The sequence below is a fragment of the Emys orbicularis genome, chromosome 22, assembly GCF_028017835.1.
Source record: "Emys orbicularis isolate rEmyOrb1 chromosome 22, rEmyOrb1.hap1, whole genome shotgun sequence".
Classification (NCBI taxonomy): domain Eukaryota; kingdom Metazoa; phylum Chordata; order Testudines; family Emydidae; genus Emys; species Emys orbicularis.
In genome coordinates this window covers 7,035,923-7,051,704 of record NC_088704.1, presented here as the reverse complement: position 1 = coordinate 7,051,704, position 15,782 = coordinate 7,035,923, and the positions used below count along the sequence as shown (strand labels likewise).

General features: G+C 45.9%; 1 non-coding gene across 1 annotated transcript; it reads right to left on the bottom strand.

Moving 5' to 3' along the window:
- Positions 1 to 3,747: 3,747 nt before the first annotated feature.
- On the bottom strand, positions 3,748 to 3,856 carry LOC135893636 (U6 spliceosomal RNA). Its single transcript, XR_010562331.1, has one exon. It is a non-coding gene; the product is annotated as a U6 spliceosomal RNA (small nuclear RNA).
- Positions 3,857 to 15,782: the final 11,926 nt, after the last annotated feature.

Below are 15,782 nucleotides of genomic sequence, written 5' to 3'. Positions count from 1 at the left end.
CATGGGACTGGTACCCGGTTAAAGTGCATTCTGTCATATTCCATGGAGATGATCCTGGTGCCAGGGTACCCTCTGCTGGCACTGATGAGCTAAAGCACCTACCGCTGCGAGGATTCTTTTTATGCCCAGCGAAAGCCATGTTAGTGCTTTGCACTGCCTCAGAGCCTTTGCTTTGCAAGCAGTTCATTAATCGGTAAACCTCACAACACTCCTGCAAGGTAGGTAAGCGTTATCATCCTATTTCACAGATGAATCAGCGAAGGCAGAGAGTATGTCAACACCGCATTGTAAACCTGGTGAGACCCGGGCTTGTGGACTCATTTCCAAGCCCACACTTGAGTGTCCACACTTCATTGTAAATCTCTGTTTACAATTGCTCGACCTGGGACTCACAGCTGTGCTTACATGTCCCTACTGCACTGCACAGACCTTCTGAAGTGCTAGGAGCATATTCAATCTTGCATTCGGTCAGCCCCATAAACGGCTCCCTGGGGCATTAAACCCCACGAGAAAGGAGAATAATCATACAAATAAACATTTAAAAACGTAGGATCCTGGAGCACCAAGGACACACCTCCCTGGCAGCCTTCCCCTGTGAGAGGTACCTCTCTCCCTCCTGTTTTCAGGAAGCCTGTCACCTTAGTATCGACTTCACTTTGGAATGACAATTGGGATCCTTTGTCCCTTGTCCGGCCTTCTACATATGCTTTGTGATACGAGCTTCCTTGTCTCAATTTGCTGATTAAATATCCTGGATAGCGAGGGGGTTACTTGCCTGATTTATCATATTTATTACACCAGATTACACCCATTGTGAACCTCTCTAGCAGCTGCCCTTTCCTTTATGCTACCCAGTAACAGTCAAAGCTTCATTTAATGCCGACTCCCTCCCAGTAATAATGCTCGACTCGGGCTTGTTTAAGGCAACACAATGCAAATGTAACAGCCATCTTCTTGGTCACTGAACTGGGGACCTCCAGAGCATGAGCTAAACAACTCGTCTAGTAGCAGACGCCATATTGTCTACGGACAAGACACGAGGTATTGAGCTGAGCTGAACTCTTCTGTGTTAAACGAAGTGGGACCCCAAGAAGGGGATGTGATTGGACCATGTGAGTCTCCGTGCGTTCTTCGGGGAGCTTTCCTACCTGACCCCATCACAGGGATGGGTAAACTGGCAACTCCAATCCCAACACCCCCATTCCCTGGAACTTGGGGGCGGGCTGTGTTATGTTCTTCCACCTACTTTCAGCCTGAATGATTTCGATTTTCATTTAACAAAATGAGAAAGAATCAGGTCTACCGGAGAGAGCCCAGTGTTTGCGCCTCGTCTGTAACATGCGGCCTCACACAGTGATGATGCCCTCTGTCGACACACTCATAAAGGCACAGCACACCAAAAACGAAAGCATAGCAGTTACGGGACTACATAGCCAGGTGGGGATGGAAGCTGTCCAGATCTGAACCCCCCAAAGCCAACCCTGCCACTAAGGTTTGGGAGGTGGGTCAAACCCCAAACTGGAAGCAGGAGGCCTGTTTTCAGGGTCCAGTTCAGACATGGATGGAGCTGAATGACATCTCATGAGAAGAATTTGTGAGTATTCCCCAAATTTAGCCTTGATTCGGCCCCCTAGGTTGATCTGTCTTAGCCTTAACTTGATTGGAGAACCAACTCCCCCAGCATGGAATAGAATAGCAGCCACTGATCTCAGCAGAAGTTATTTGTGCCCTGTGGCTGGAGAAAAGAGCCGTGGTATCCCAACTCTATGCCCTCTTCCCATCTCTAATCCATAGGCAAGAAGTAAGTATTGGTACGTTACAGAGTCACAGGGCCATAGAGTTTAAGGCCAGAAGGAACCATCAGATCATCTAGTCTGGCCGCCTGTATATCACAGGCCACCAACACCACCCCAGCACCCACACACTGAACCCAACAACCAAAATCAAAACAAAGTATCACAGCCCACAGGAGATTAGACTGTTCTGTGCCACAGGCAGAGAACAAGAGGGACCCAAGTGCAGCAGTGCCCAAGGCCCCCAGAATGGCAGAAAATCGATCAAGTGAGATGTACCCAGATAATCCTGGCAAGAGACCTGCACCCACATGCTGTGGAGGAAGGTGAAACCCCCCGCAAGGTCCCTGCCAGTCTGACTTGGGGGGAAATTCCTACCTGACCCCACCTATGACAATCAGTTAGGTCGTGAGCATATGAGCGAGAACCAGCCAGCCAAGCACCTGAGAGAGAGAACGCTCGGTGCCACCACAGAGCCCTGCCCCTCCCCGTCCAATGTCCCATCTCCAGGCATGGCCAATCCTGATGCTGCAGAGAAAGTAGATCAGAAAAAAAGAAACTCGGGATACATTGGGGAAGGGGGAAGGGAATCCCTTCCTGGCCCTTGCAGGTGGCCAGCTGCAACCTTGAAGTATGAGCTTTTAGGAACAAAAGACATAAGACAGTCCACTGTTTCCTCCTTTGTATACACAGCACTTACCAGACCAAATATCAGAACCTACCCTTACAATTTTGACCTGGAAGTGCTGAATTACTCCTACGCGAAAGAGAAAACCAGAGGTTAATAACAGAGAGAGAGCCTGGCGCTGGCATATTTTCGTTAACAGGATTAGCTTTAGGACCGAACATAATTATTACATGTCACATCATGCTTTTGTATGAATAGTCTCTTAACTGTAACTGAGCGCTGGCTAATATGGAGCAGCAGGAGTGACTAGCGAGCTGATTATTTATCGTGTCTACCACTGTATCAGGATCTGAAGACATCTCACTGAAGTCAACGGGACTCTCCACACGCAAAGGGATCCGGGCTAGCAGAGCCCAAAGCAGGACAGGGGATAAAGTTTGTGCTATTAGCTTTCCAGTAGTCACGCCATTTTGACCACCTCTCCCTAACTGGGTCAAAATAAAACGGTTCAGTCTGAAATTCCTCCTGTCTGATATTCTGGCAGAGGAGCAGGAGTGTAAAAAAAAAAGTCTTTGCGGGGAGGTTATTAATGGTGTTAGCTCGCTCTGCTCCTTCCCCACACGCACCGTCCTTTCCATCTCCCGCCCTTGGCAGGCTCTGCACAGAGACAAGTGGTGCAAGGGAGCAATCTCTGAACACTTCTAATAAAAAAAACTAAATTAAGAGAATGAGCTTTGCCCTTCTGTGGTTCCTGGTTAGCCTCAGAATGTGACACCCAGGCAGCAAAAAATAAAGTTTCATAGTGAAGAGAAATTAAAATAGTCCGAGGCCGATAAACAAGTCCCTTGTTTCACTAACGTCCTCGGGAGATTCCATTATAGGTGTTCTTCCATGCAGCCACAGACAGAATTACAGCCCTTTTGGCTACTATCTCGTAAGACAGATTCTAACAATGGATAGCAACAGGCGCTGACTTTTCTTTTCCCCGGTGGGTGCTCCGCCCCGAGGCTCTGCCCCCTTTCTGCCCCTTTCCCCAAGGCCTCGCCCTCGCTCTGCTTCTTCCTGCCCATGCTCCGCCTCCTCCCCTGAGGCCCCGCACCCACCCGCCCGCTCACTAGTCTCTGCCCTCCCCCTCCGCCCTCCCACCAGCCGCCAAACAGCTGATCAGCAGCCCCGCCAAACAGCTGTGGCTGGTGAGTGGTGAGCACCCCCTATTTTTTTCCCCGGAGCGCCCATGGAGTCCGAGCCGGTGATGGATAGCCCCAACCTTAGGTACTTTGTTTGGTGTCTAGTCAGGGAAAGATTGGCTATATCAGACCGGGCCAGCGCCTTATGGAATGCGCCAGGAATTTGCGTGTCATCTTGACGCAGAGGCCATGCTAATCTTCTCTGTATCATTCCATTTTTAGTCTATGTGGTGCTGAAGGTTGAGCAGGAAGTTACTCCAGGCCAGATCGTGGTCTTCCTAATGTGACCATGCAAGGAGCGAGGGGGCAGAAGACACCCCCTCGCTCCTTTGCACCGACTAGTCATATCGTGTGCAGTGGGGAGAGGCAGTCTGAAAGACCGCTACTCCCATGGGGTGGAGAGTGGGTGAGCAGCGGCAAGGTGTGGGCAGCATGGCGGCAGTTTCACCAGTGCACGAGGGGAAGCCATCTGTGTCAAGTGTAGGGCTAGTGCAGATTATTTCCAGACCAGAGCAAGGCCAGCATCAGATTGTGATTGTCTGGGTGAGGATCTGCTTCCCAGTTTGCTCCTGGGGCAGCACACCTATGCCCTGACTCTTGCTCGGGGTTTACGGCCAAATCCTCTTTGAGCAGTGTCTTGTTGAAATCACCAAAACCACTCAGCATGAGGATGGCAAAACCGAGCCCTGAGGGACAAATCTGAGGCCCGTGGATGCTTTGAATCCTTATTAGGAATGGCAATATACAAAAACCTGTAGGAGAACACTTCAATCTCCCTGGCCACACAATAGCAGATGTAAAGGTTGCCATCCTGCCACAAAAAGAACTTCAGGACCAGACTTCAAAGAGAAACTGCTGAGCTTCAGTTCATTTGCAAATTTGACACCATCAGCTCAGGATTAAACAAAGACTGTGAATGGCCAGCCAACTACAAAAGCAGTTTCTCCTCCCTTGGTGTTCACACCTCAACTGCTAGAAGAGGGCCTCATCCTCCCTGATTGAACTAACCTCGTCATCTCTAGACTGATTCTTGCCTGCATATTTATACCTGCCTCTGGAAATTTCCACTACATGCATCTGACCAAGTGGGTATTCACCCACGAAAGCTGTGCTCCAACATGTCTGTTAGTCTATAAGGTGCCATGGGACTCTTTGTCGCTTTTTACAGATCCAGACTAACATGACTACCCCTCTGATACTTGAATCTCCAGGACATTTAAAGAAATTCCAAGAACAGAACATTTGACAGTTAATAGGACAAGGCCCTTAAGAAATGTAGGAGTTTGAAAACTTGGAGGAATGTAGGGTTGCTAAGGTTGCTATAAGCTTGGTGTAGTGCTGTACAACCAGGGCCCTATAGTGTCACCTGCTGGCTAAGCATGGTGCTGCAGGTACTCTCTGCCTCAATTTCCTCCTCCCAGGTGGGTCCCGCACAGTGGCTGGAGTTGGTGCTGTAGCGTAGCCCTCCAGCCAAGTCAATCATTAAAACTTAACCCCTTCCAGGATAACAAAAGTCCAAACAAACAACAAATTCTTTCACCCCACTTGTCTCCTCTTCAGCCCACCTTCCGGGCTCTCTTTACAATTCTCCATGCTGGGAGGAAACCCTGACTCCCAGGCAAATTCCTTGGTGTCCTTCCAGGGACAGCTACTTCAGGGCCTTCCATAAGAGCCCACCCAGCGTGCTCCCTGGGGTTCCTCCTCCCCTACACTGACTTCCCTGCCCTTTTATGAGGCCCAGGTGTTTATCAGGCTGTCACCTGACCCCAATTAGTTCAGCCCCCTTAGGCTGGAAGGCAGCTAATTAGGGCACAGGTGGGGCTGATTGAACCCAAGCCTCCTGGCCCTTAAAGGAGCAGGCCACCCCGTAACACCAGGATTTTAAATACCTTGTATTTAAAAATAAAATCCATGATGCCATCGCTGGGAAATTCAAAGCATAAAAGCAGGGACCACTGTTTGCATAGTGTCTACAGGAAAGGAACATGTGCCGGCTCTGCGTCAGCTAACCAGTACTCTGTTTGCCTAGGTTTCGATAAGGACATCCATCACCATGGTATCTGTGCCTGTGCTGACCCTTATCGAGGATGGCATTATATAGATCAATCAGCTCTGTTAGAAACAGAAAAAAACAAAATAAACGTTTGTCAGGTTAAAAAGACCAGATCTGCAGCATTTTATTTTCCAGCTTCCAGGAAAGGGTTTAAAAAACAATGGAAAGTAAGAAGAGGTATTTCCCAACATGGCTGACAGTTGTTTTAGGTGAAATGGTGCTGAAATGTGAGTTGCAACTGTGCATCTGCTTTTTAGATTTGCCAGTCTGCCTGCAGAAGAGCTCTGTGGAGCTCGAAAGCTTGTCTTTTTTCCCAACAGAAATTGGTCCAATAAAAGATATATTGCCTTACCCACCTTGTCTCTCTACATTTATGCTGCAGTTTCACTTCTCATAGCCAATCAGAGCTCAGGTCTGTTGTTCGGTTACTGAACCATAACTTTATCCTTATTTCTCAGTTATGCGGTTCTCTGCATTATGATTGGCTGAGGAGTTGGGCATTTCACAAAAATTGTACTCTTCTTTCACAATAACCATCCAACATGCAAATCCCAGTATGCTGGCTGGCTGAGGGCCATTATTACCCACTTGGAGAGCGGTGATTTGCATAAACTGGCATGCTTATTTGCATGGATTGCATAAGGCGCTGATTCTGTAAGGCACTTACGCATATGCTTCGCTTTAATTTGTGAGTAGTCCCGTTGACCTCAATAAGACTATTCTTGAGAAATTCAAAACATAAAAGCAGTGACCACCATTTGTGTAGGGCCTACAAAAACAAGCAAAAAACCAAAGCCATATGAGTGCCAGTGGCTGGGTTTGCATCAGCTGCAGCAATGAACTAAAAAACTATCTACCTAGGATTCTATAAGGTCATCCATCTCCACTGGATAAGGGCCAGAATAAGCTCCTAAGTAACACAGCCAAGTGAGTTTTATAAGGGCTTGATCCAGTACCCAATAAAGGCATTGACAAACCTCCCACAGATAGATAGATTAGAGCTGCAGAATAGATCTTTCTCAATAACCACAAAGAGGTTATGCAAATTCCTTCTCCCCGATTGGCTACTACCCTCATAACTCCCCCCCACCCCTGCCATCCCACCACCTCCCCGCTATAATGTAGAATGTTATTGTTTAAAATGTATTAATTCATGGTGGGAGGAAAGGAAACTAACTCTCCTCAAAAGTCCAGGAGCAACGTGGCGGAGACACTGCGAAGCATGGGGATAGGTGGGAAGCGACAAGGGGGGAAGGAGTGGGAGGATGAGGGGCCTGTTTCTATGGGTCTGCTGCAGGCGTCTGCATCACCCCCAGTGTAGCCAGGTTAGCATGGGCAGTGGTTCAGGCTAGCTGCCCAGGTATATACCTAGGAGGCCAGGAAGGGGGTTGTATGCAGTGATTAGCCTGAGCCGCCTCCCATGCTAATCTGGCTACACTGCTATTGTGAGCTCATTAGCTTGAGCAGAGCTAGTGTGTACCCACACTGGAAAGCACACTCCCAGCTACAGTGTAGACATACCCACTGTGACAAAGATGGCAATTTCCTCCAGTATATATGGAAGACCTTTCTGTATTAAGGCAGTGCTTTTTCAATCAACCTTTTTCCATTTGCAGACCCCTACAAACTTTTGAATGGAGGTGCAGACCCCTTTGGAAATCTTAGACATAGTCTGTGGACCCCTGATTGAAAACCACTGATTTAAGGTGATGTATTATTGTGGGCAGGGATTGTATATTACCTTTCTAGGGGGAGAAATGTGACAGATTTAAGACCTCAGAGTTCAAAAGACTATACTGAAAATGTGCCAGACAAATATGGACTTTGGGGAGAAAAAGTGCTAATGGATTTCCTGGGGAATTCCTAGGGAGAAGTTAATGCAAATTCCCCAACTCCAGTTATGCAAAAAAACCAAACCCACAGCCCTTTGAAGCTATGCCCTGAGGAGAGGATCATTGCCTGCTGATTACCTCTTACACAAGGCTAAGATCAAAGGCCAGAAATGACTGATCTGCCCAGTCTTTGTTCTGATTCTGAATCTAACATGGATGAACTTATAACCATGAGGAAAACCCAATGGTGAGTTTTGAAGAATTAAAACCTACCAGAGCCTTAGGCTGGAGTTGCAGGGTGACTCTGGTAAGCTTTTTAGCATACATGTAGGTTCTTTTATTGTTTTAATATGTTTTCTCTGTAATGCTTTTACCTTAAGAATGAATGTGCTTGCTTAGAAGGAGGTGGATGGTAACTTATAACTGCGGGCGATCCACTGGTCACAGCCCTTGAAGAGAAATCAAAGTGTAGGAGCTGGCCTTTTAGGCAGTCTGGCTTGCTGGGGATATCACAGTGTAGGCAGGGTTCTGTGCAGCCTTCAAATCCACAGTCAGGAGCGCATGAGACGTGGGTTTCCACCCAAGAGAAGTGACGGCTGAAGAGATGGAGCCTAAAGTGGGTGCCCTCGATGGAACCATGGAGCGGGACTACAGCTGCAGTTGCTCTGAACTCTGACGCCCATCAGGAGTAAGAATAGTTTAGTGGTTAGGGTGCCCTGCTCTACCACATATTTGTTGTGTGAGGTTGTGCAAGGCACCTGGTCACTCTGGGCCCCAGTTCCCTATCTGAACAATGGAGATAATAGCACTGCCCTGCCTCACAGGGAAATGTGAGGAGAAATCCACTGACGATTGAGAGGTGCTCGGGTAATCTAGTGAGGACGGCTGTATGAGCACCTAGAATAGTGAAGGTGATTTGGGTACCTAAATCTCTTTAGGCTGCTTTGCAAATCCCATCCTACATGCATCGCCACTGGCAGGTCTCAAGTTACTTTTATTATTTGTACCATGGTAGTTATTAAGATCTATGGGCCAGGTCCCCGTTGTGTTCGGTGCCGTACAAACCGATCATAAAGATGGTCCCTGCTCCAAAGAGCTTGTCACCTTCTCCCCATCCCTTTCCTTTTCCAAATTACAAGCACAACTAAAAATAGGTTCTAATGAAAACCCTGAGCTATCCTTCGCCATGACAGAAGCCGGGAACACAGAACTTCGGGCGTCCTGTTTTAGGTGAAACCCTGATTTTACTGGTAAACAGCCCTTTGAATATGTGCAACGATCCACCTGTTTCTTACTGAGTGGCAAAAGGATCAAGAACAGGCAGAGAAAAAACACAAAACCCAAACAAATGTATTGCCGGCACGCCAAAGAAATCCAGAAAAAAGGGCAGATGTAAACCAACTCCATTGAAATCAATGGAGCTACAGCGACCAGCTGAGGATCTGGCCCCAAATTCCTACTGATTTATGTGTTTAGTTCCTGGGGGAAAGGATTATTGTTTGTTCTTTGTATTGTGGTAGCACCTAGGAGCCCCAGTCATGAACCGAGGCCCCATGGTGCTAGGTGCTGTACGAACCCAGAACATAAAGATGGTCCCTGCCAAGGATAGCGGTGATTTAATCATGACAATAAAACAGCATCCCAGGAGGCCTTTCTGAGAGAGCCACAGAATGACAAGTGAAAAATGAATTGGCCTCCACCACTATTATGGAGCAATCCTACCTGTGTAGATTCTGACCCGTCCACCTGATTGGAGTTGCATATTAGGAACAAAGCAGCTGCCTCATGGATAAAAGGCGTAATTCCCTGCATGTTTCTGTTGGGGAACTCATATTTCTTCTGTCCTTCTCCTCCTCCTCCTTCTTCTTCTTTTCATAATTATCCTCATCCTCATTGTATTGCCTTCAAGCCCTAGTCATGCACCTGGATTAAACAAACACAGACAGTCTGTGCCCCAGAGAGGTTGTGGTCTAGCAGCATAAAACATTATTGTGGCACACCTAACTGATGACTGTCCACACCCACTTCTATCCGAGAAGTCTCTGTAAGCACAGCCACAGGCCTTCTGAGATTAAATGACAATGCATATGATGGAGGCATGCAATAGCATAACTACTGCGGGGAGTTAACAGGCAGGACCAGTTCTTCACTCTCCAAATTACTTTCCCAGGGCAGCCCAACCGAAGGAAAAACCAGTTTCTGGAAATCCACACCTTAGCGTCATATGATTCTGGCGTCTAGTTGCATCAGCGCTCGCGACACACAAGGGGAAAAAGCCTTCATTTTCCTGCCCGCAGCCCAGACACCACCAGGTTTGCCACATGGCCACATTGTGAAGGGGGAAACACTTCTCTAGTAGAGACCAATTGCAGTGTGCCATTTTCCTAAGGAAACCTAATGGCAATTATGTGGTAGAATGAATTCCTTGATAGCAATCTTGCTTGTGCTTGGCATTGAAGCATGAGATATCATACGGATGTTCACAATAAATTATCATAATAAATGAAACTACAGTGCTGGGTGCCATTACATATCTGGTAGATAGATAGATAGATAGATAGATCTTCACACTTCTCTAGCTCCTGTCATTCAAGGATTTCAAAGCACTTTATAAACATTAATGAATGAACTTCATAAGTCCCCACTGAGCATTGTACAGCATTATACAGTTGCGAAAACTGAGGGCAGAGAGGTGAAATATACTTGACCAAGGTCCCCATTGGGCGTGTAGCAGAGGCAGACATACAACCAGTTCTGATTGCTACCCCTGGGTTTTAACCACAAGATCATGCTCTTCTGTATAAGTGAGACAACCGCAAAAGGACTCCAGGTGAGTCCCAAATGATCTATATTCTTATCTATACCTTAGCACAACCTTCAGATCTGGCTTGTCATTTGAACCCCTTTCTGTGCCTTTTCAGCCACCTTATACATGCTGCTGACATCTTTAGACTAAAATAAAAAAAGGTTTCAAGAGGCAGTTGGTGACCCTTAGTCCATGACTGGCGTCCTTATAGACTGTAGCCATCTGCCTAATTGTCTTGGGTTGCTATCGCTGGTCTATTGGGGGAACCAAACAAAAGTAAAACCCTCGCACTTCCTCAACCAAATCTAATAATAATACTCAGAGGGATGCAGCATGATATGGTGGACAGAGTACGGAATTGGGACTCAGGAGACCCGGTAGGTATGTATTATTCTGCCCATTTTACAGAGAGGGAAACTAAGTCAGATTAATAGTCAAATTCTGCTTTAAATTCTGTGTAAATCAACAGCAACACATCTGAAGTCAACAGACTTACCCCAGGCTTGCACTAGTGAATCTGGTCCTAAGTGATTTGCTCAAGATCATAGAGTGAATCAGTGGCAGAGCCAGAAATGGGAGTCGGGGATTCCTAGCCCATTAAAGATGAGCTGTAGCCACTTCCATTAAGCTAATTGGGATTTTTTTTTACATCAAATCTTTTAGTGCAGTTCCTGAGTGAACATCCCCTGTACCAGCTCCAAAGGAATGGGATTAAACTGGTGAATTATAGTTCTGTATTCTGCCTTCTGACCGTTAAACCTCCAGAACCGGGAAGAATAAAATGTAAAGAGGGAGTGTCTTTCCAGTATTTAGAGAAAAGGCTTGGGAGATGAGATAGTCTTGGTTTCTCATCCCTAATGTGACCCTGTTTGATCATAGATAGGGCCCTACCAAATTCACAGCCATGAAAAACGTGTCACAGACTTTGAAATCTGGTCTGCCCCCATGAAATCTGGTCTTTTGTGTGCTTTTACCCTGTACTATACTGATTTCATGGGGAGACCAGAGTTTCTCAAATTGGGGATCCTGACCCAAAAGAGAGATGCAGGGGGGGTCACAAGGTTATTGTAGGGGGGATCATGGTATTGCCACTCTTACTTCTGCACTGCCTTGAGAGCTGGGCGGCCGGAGAGTGGCAGCTGTTGGCCAGGTGCCCAGCTCTGAAGACAACGCCCCGCCAGCAGCAGTGGAGAAATAAGGGTGGCAATACCCTACCATGCCACTCTTACTTCTGCGCTGCTGCCTTCAGAGCTGGGCGGCTAGAGAGTGGCAGCTGCTGACTGATGGCCCAGCTCTGCAGGCAGCAGCACAGAAGTCAGGGTGGCAATACCATACCGTGCCATCCTGACTTCTGCGCTGCTGCTGGCGGCGGCTCTGCCTTCAGAGCTGGGCTCCCAGCCAGCAGCCACTGCTCTCCAGCTGCCCAGCTCTGAAGGCAGCGCTGCCTCCTGCAGCAGTGCAGAAATAAGGGTAGCAGTACCGCAACCCCCCCGACACACACACACAATAACCTTGCCACCTCCCCACAACTCCTTTTTGGGTCAGGACACCGACAATTACAACACTGAGATTTCAGATTTAAATAGCTGAAATCGTGAAATTCATTATTTTAAAAATCCTATGACCATGAACTTGACCAAAATGGACCATGAATTTGGTAGGGCCCTAATCATAGACAATGCACTTGGCATCTGGATACTGAGTCCGAGATAAGCTAGCTTGAGAAATTTTTCTTGGAAATAGGACACAAAATCAATTTGATGAGCTATTATTTTTTCAGTCATCCATAAATGTGCTTCAGAGAAAACACTATCAGGATCTGACTTTTTAATTTATTTTTAATTTCTTATTTACATGGTGATACAATGCAATGTGTCCTGGGCACTAACTCTAGAGGCTTAATTTTGCTGTCAGGTTTCACCAGTGTAAATCTAGAGTAAATCCAGTGATTTAAGCACAGTTTGTCCAGTGAGGTAAAGGAGACTGCAAAATGGCCCTCTGTGTTATGCACTTACCATAAGTCTCTAGTCACACTGGGCCAGAACAAAGCCTTTAAGTAATTAAACAAGCCAAGACAGCTCTAGCAATAAAAAGGGCAGCTACTAATTATTTGGAGCATAAGGGTGGGATCAGAAGGGCCTCAGAGACATTCTTATGGGATAGGATTGCATTTTATTCCTGCCCGGCCACACTACAAAGGCACCCTCCAATCCACTACAGCGTCCTCTCTGCTCTTCACTTTTAATTGGCAACTCTGGGCACTGTACATAAAGGAAATGGTAAAGCCAACAAAGGGAGGATAACAATCACTGAAGTTATTATTTCTTCGCAAAGGCTCTGACCTTTTAAAATCAGGACACAGCACTGTTCCTCCGCTCAAATTTCTTCTTCTCCTCATTTTAAACTAACCCACTGGAAGAGCAAATACATAGAAGATGCCCTTATCACATACATTGGAAAGCATTTGTTATGTTTCCAGCCATTTCATCTTCTCAGGTGTCTTAAAATAAGCAGGGAATATGGTTTTGATGGGAGGCCTCCCTGAAAATTCCATGTGCCTCAGGAAGTGATAGTGGAGTGGGGATTCAGTGATTCTTTCTTTCCTCTAAACCAGTAACGTGCCACTCTATGATCCATACTGGGGCCAGTAGAGGCAGCCTTTTGGGTGATATGTAAAATCAGATCCTGACCATTGAAGATTCAATGGCACTTTTTTACAGGGTAAAGGTGTTAACACTAATGCCCTAATGTATTCCAGTTTGGGTAATTATATTTTCTCTAGCTGAATTCCATGCTGTGCCAGTCAGGGTCCAGACACCCCAAGGGAAAGACAGGGGGAGTCTAGACCCGAAAGAGTAAGTAAGTGAATCAACTGGTTGTATACAAAGTTATTGTGTATAAAATATGTAGAGTGAGGTCTTTTATGAAAGCTTGTAATGTTCTGAACTTGATGGTCATTATGAGATATGTATAAAGACTGTGGTTATGGATGTATTTATGTATATAAAATACCATGCTCATGACTGGTACTACAATTTCAAATACACCTCACAGCAGAGAGGAGCTTCTTCCAAAACTCGATACAAGTAACGATCCACGGTTCAATGCAGGAAAAGACAATCATTACAGCTAATATTGACCAGGTGAATGGTCTTGTATTTAAGGCCCTGGACTGAGACTCAAGAGACCTGGGTTCAGCTCCTGGATCCACCAGAGCCTTCCTGTCTGACTCTGGGCAACTCATTTAATCTCTCTCTGCCTCAGTCCCCAATCTGTAGAATGGGGATATTATTTCCTTTAGATCTATCCCATACAGGGGTTGATCCTGCAAACTGCTGAGCATTCTGGCCCCAATCCAGCAAAGCACTTAAGCATGTGCTTAACTTTATGCACAGCAATAGTCTCGGGGAAAGAGATTGCAGGATTGAAAACTCTTCAGGTGAGGGACTCTCTCTCTCACTGTATGTCTGCAAGCTTGAAAACTTGTCTCTCTCACCAACAGAAGCTGGTCCAATAAAAGATATCACCTCACCCACCTTGTCTCTCTAATACCCTGGGACCAACACGGCTACAACAACACTGAACATAAGAACAGCCATACTGGGTCAGACCAAGGGTCCATCTAGCCCAGTATCCTGTCTTCCAACAGTGACCAATCCCAGGTGCTTCAGAGGGAATGAACAGAACAGAGGGCAACCCTCAAGTAATCAATCCCCTGTCGTCCACTCCCAGATTATGGCAGTCAAAGGTTAGGGACATCCAGAGCATGGGGTTGCGTCCCTGACCATTTTGGCTAATAGCCATTGATGGACCTATTCTCCATGAATGTATCTAATTCTTTTTTTAACCCAGTTATAGTTTTGTCCTTCACAACATCCCCTGGCAACAAGTTCCACAGGTTGACTGTGTATTGTGTGAAATACTTCCTTTTGTTTGTTTTAAACCAGCTGCCTATTAATTTCATTGGGTGACCCCTGGTTCTTGTGTTATGTGAAGAAGTAAATAACACTTCCTTATTTACTTTCTCCACATCATTCATGATTTTACAGCCCTCTATCATATCCCCCCCCTTAATCGTCTCTTTTCCAAGCTGAACAGTCCCAGTCTTTTTAATCTCTCCTCTAATAAGAAAGCTGTTCCATACCCTTAATCATTTTTGTTGCCCTTCTCAGCACCTTTGCCAATTCTAATATATCTTTTTTTGAGATGGGGCGACCAGAACTGCCCGCAATATTCAAGGTGTGAGTGTACCATGGATTTATATAGTGGCATTAGGATATTTTTCTGTTTCATTATCTACCCTTTTCCTAATGGTTCCTAACATGCCGTTGGCTTTTTTGACTGTTGCTGCACATTAAGCAGATGTTTTCAGAGATTTATCCACAATGCATATATGTATCTATAGCACCTATTAGCAGAACAGGGCTCTAATTTCAGTTTGGGTCCATTGACAGTACTGGAATACAAATAAATAATAATAAACGAATACCAAGACGTAACAAATAGGCAGTTTTCCCATTAGCCTTAATTCATGCAGGAGGATTTCAATGTACCATTGTAACAAGGGGAAGAACTGCTCCCCCCCCATATTAATTGCATTAACACCCCCCTCCCCAGTCATCCTGTCCTAAAGATGGAGCTGTTCTCAAAGCTGGACTTTGCCTGCCTCCTTCTTTCACACCTCTTTCCTTTTTCTTGTGCATACATGTGTTTCTGTTTTGTATTGTAACATTTGTTCTGGCGGCTCATATTTACATTTTAAGTGCATCTGGTGGGTGGGCGCTAGGGGGAAAAAAAACCTTTTCTTTAACAGGAAACAAAACAAAATTAATTAAAGCCTTTGAATTCTTTCTTTCTTTTTGTTGCGCTCTTCATCCAAACCAGGTAGAGTTTTCAAATTCGATTCTGATCTCTTTGGGAGGAGAAGAAAGTTGGTTTTTTTAAAGGTAGTGGGGGGGGGGGGGGAGCGGATAAAAAAAAAAAACCTAAGAGGAGGGGGGTTGGGGTTGAATGAATAAAAAAAGGGAAGGAAGGCGGATCCACGTGGTTTAATCGGAGACAGACAGAGATCCCATTGTTCAAAAAAAATTTTTTTTTAAAGGCAGAGCAAAAGAAAAAGGGACGCTGGAGGAAAATCTAGAAGAGGAGAGCTGGAAAAATTCCTAACCTGAATCCGAAATAAACCGGCAGAGCTACACGGGCAAAAAATCAAAATCAAAAACTGCTGGAAAGAGTTGGAGAACATTAAAGTTTTTTTCTTCTTGATTTGGAACAACAACAACAAATCCAACTCCCCGAACAGGTGTTTATGGATTTTATTTGGGGGGGGGGCGCATCTTTTTGATTCTTTTCTTGAAAAGGCCTGGGAACGGATCCGGCTAATAGAAGATCAAGCTCTGAAACCTCTAGGATGGAGACATGAATTAGATTTTTGTGTCATTTCTGAGCGGGGGGAGGAAGGAGGGAGAGAGATAATTGAGTTT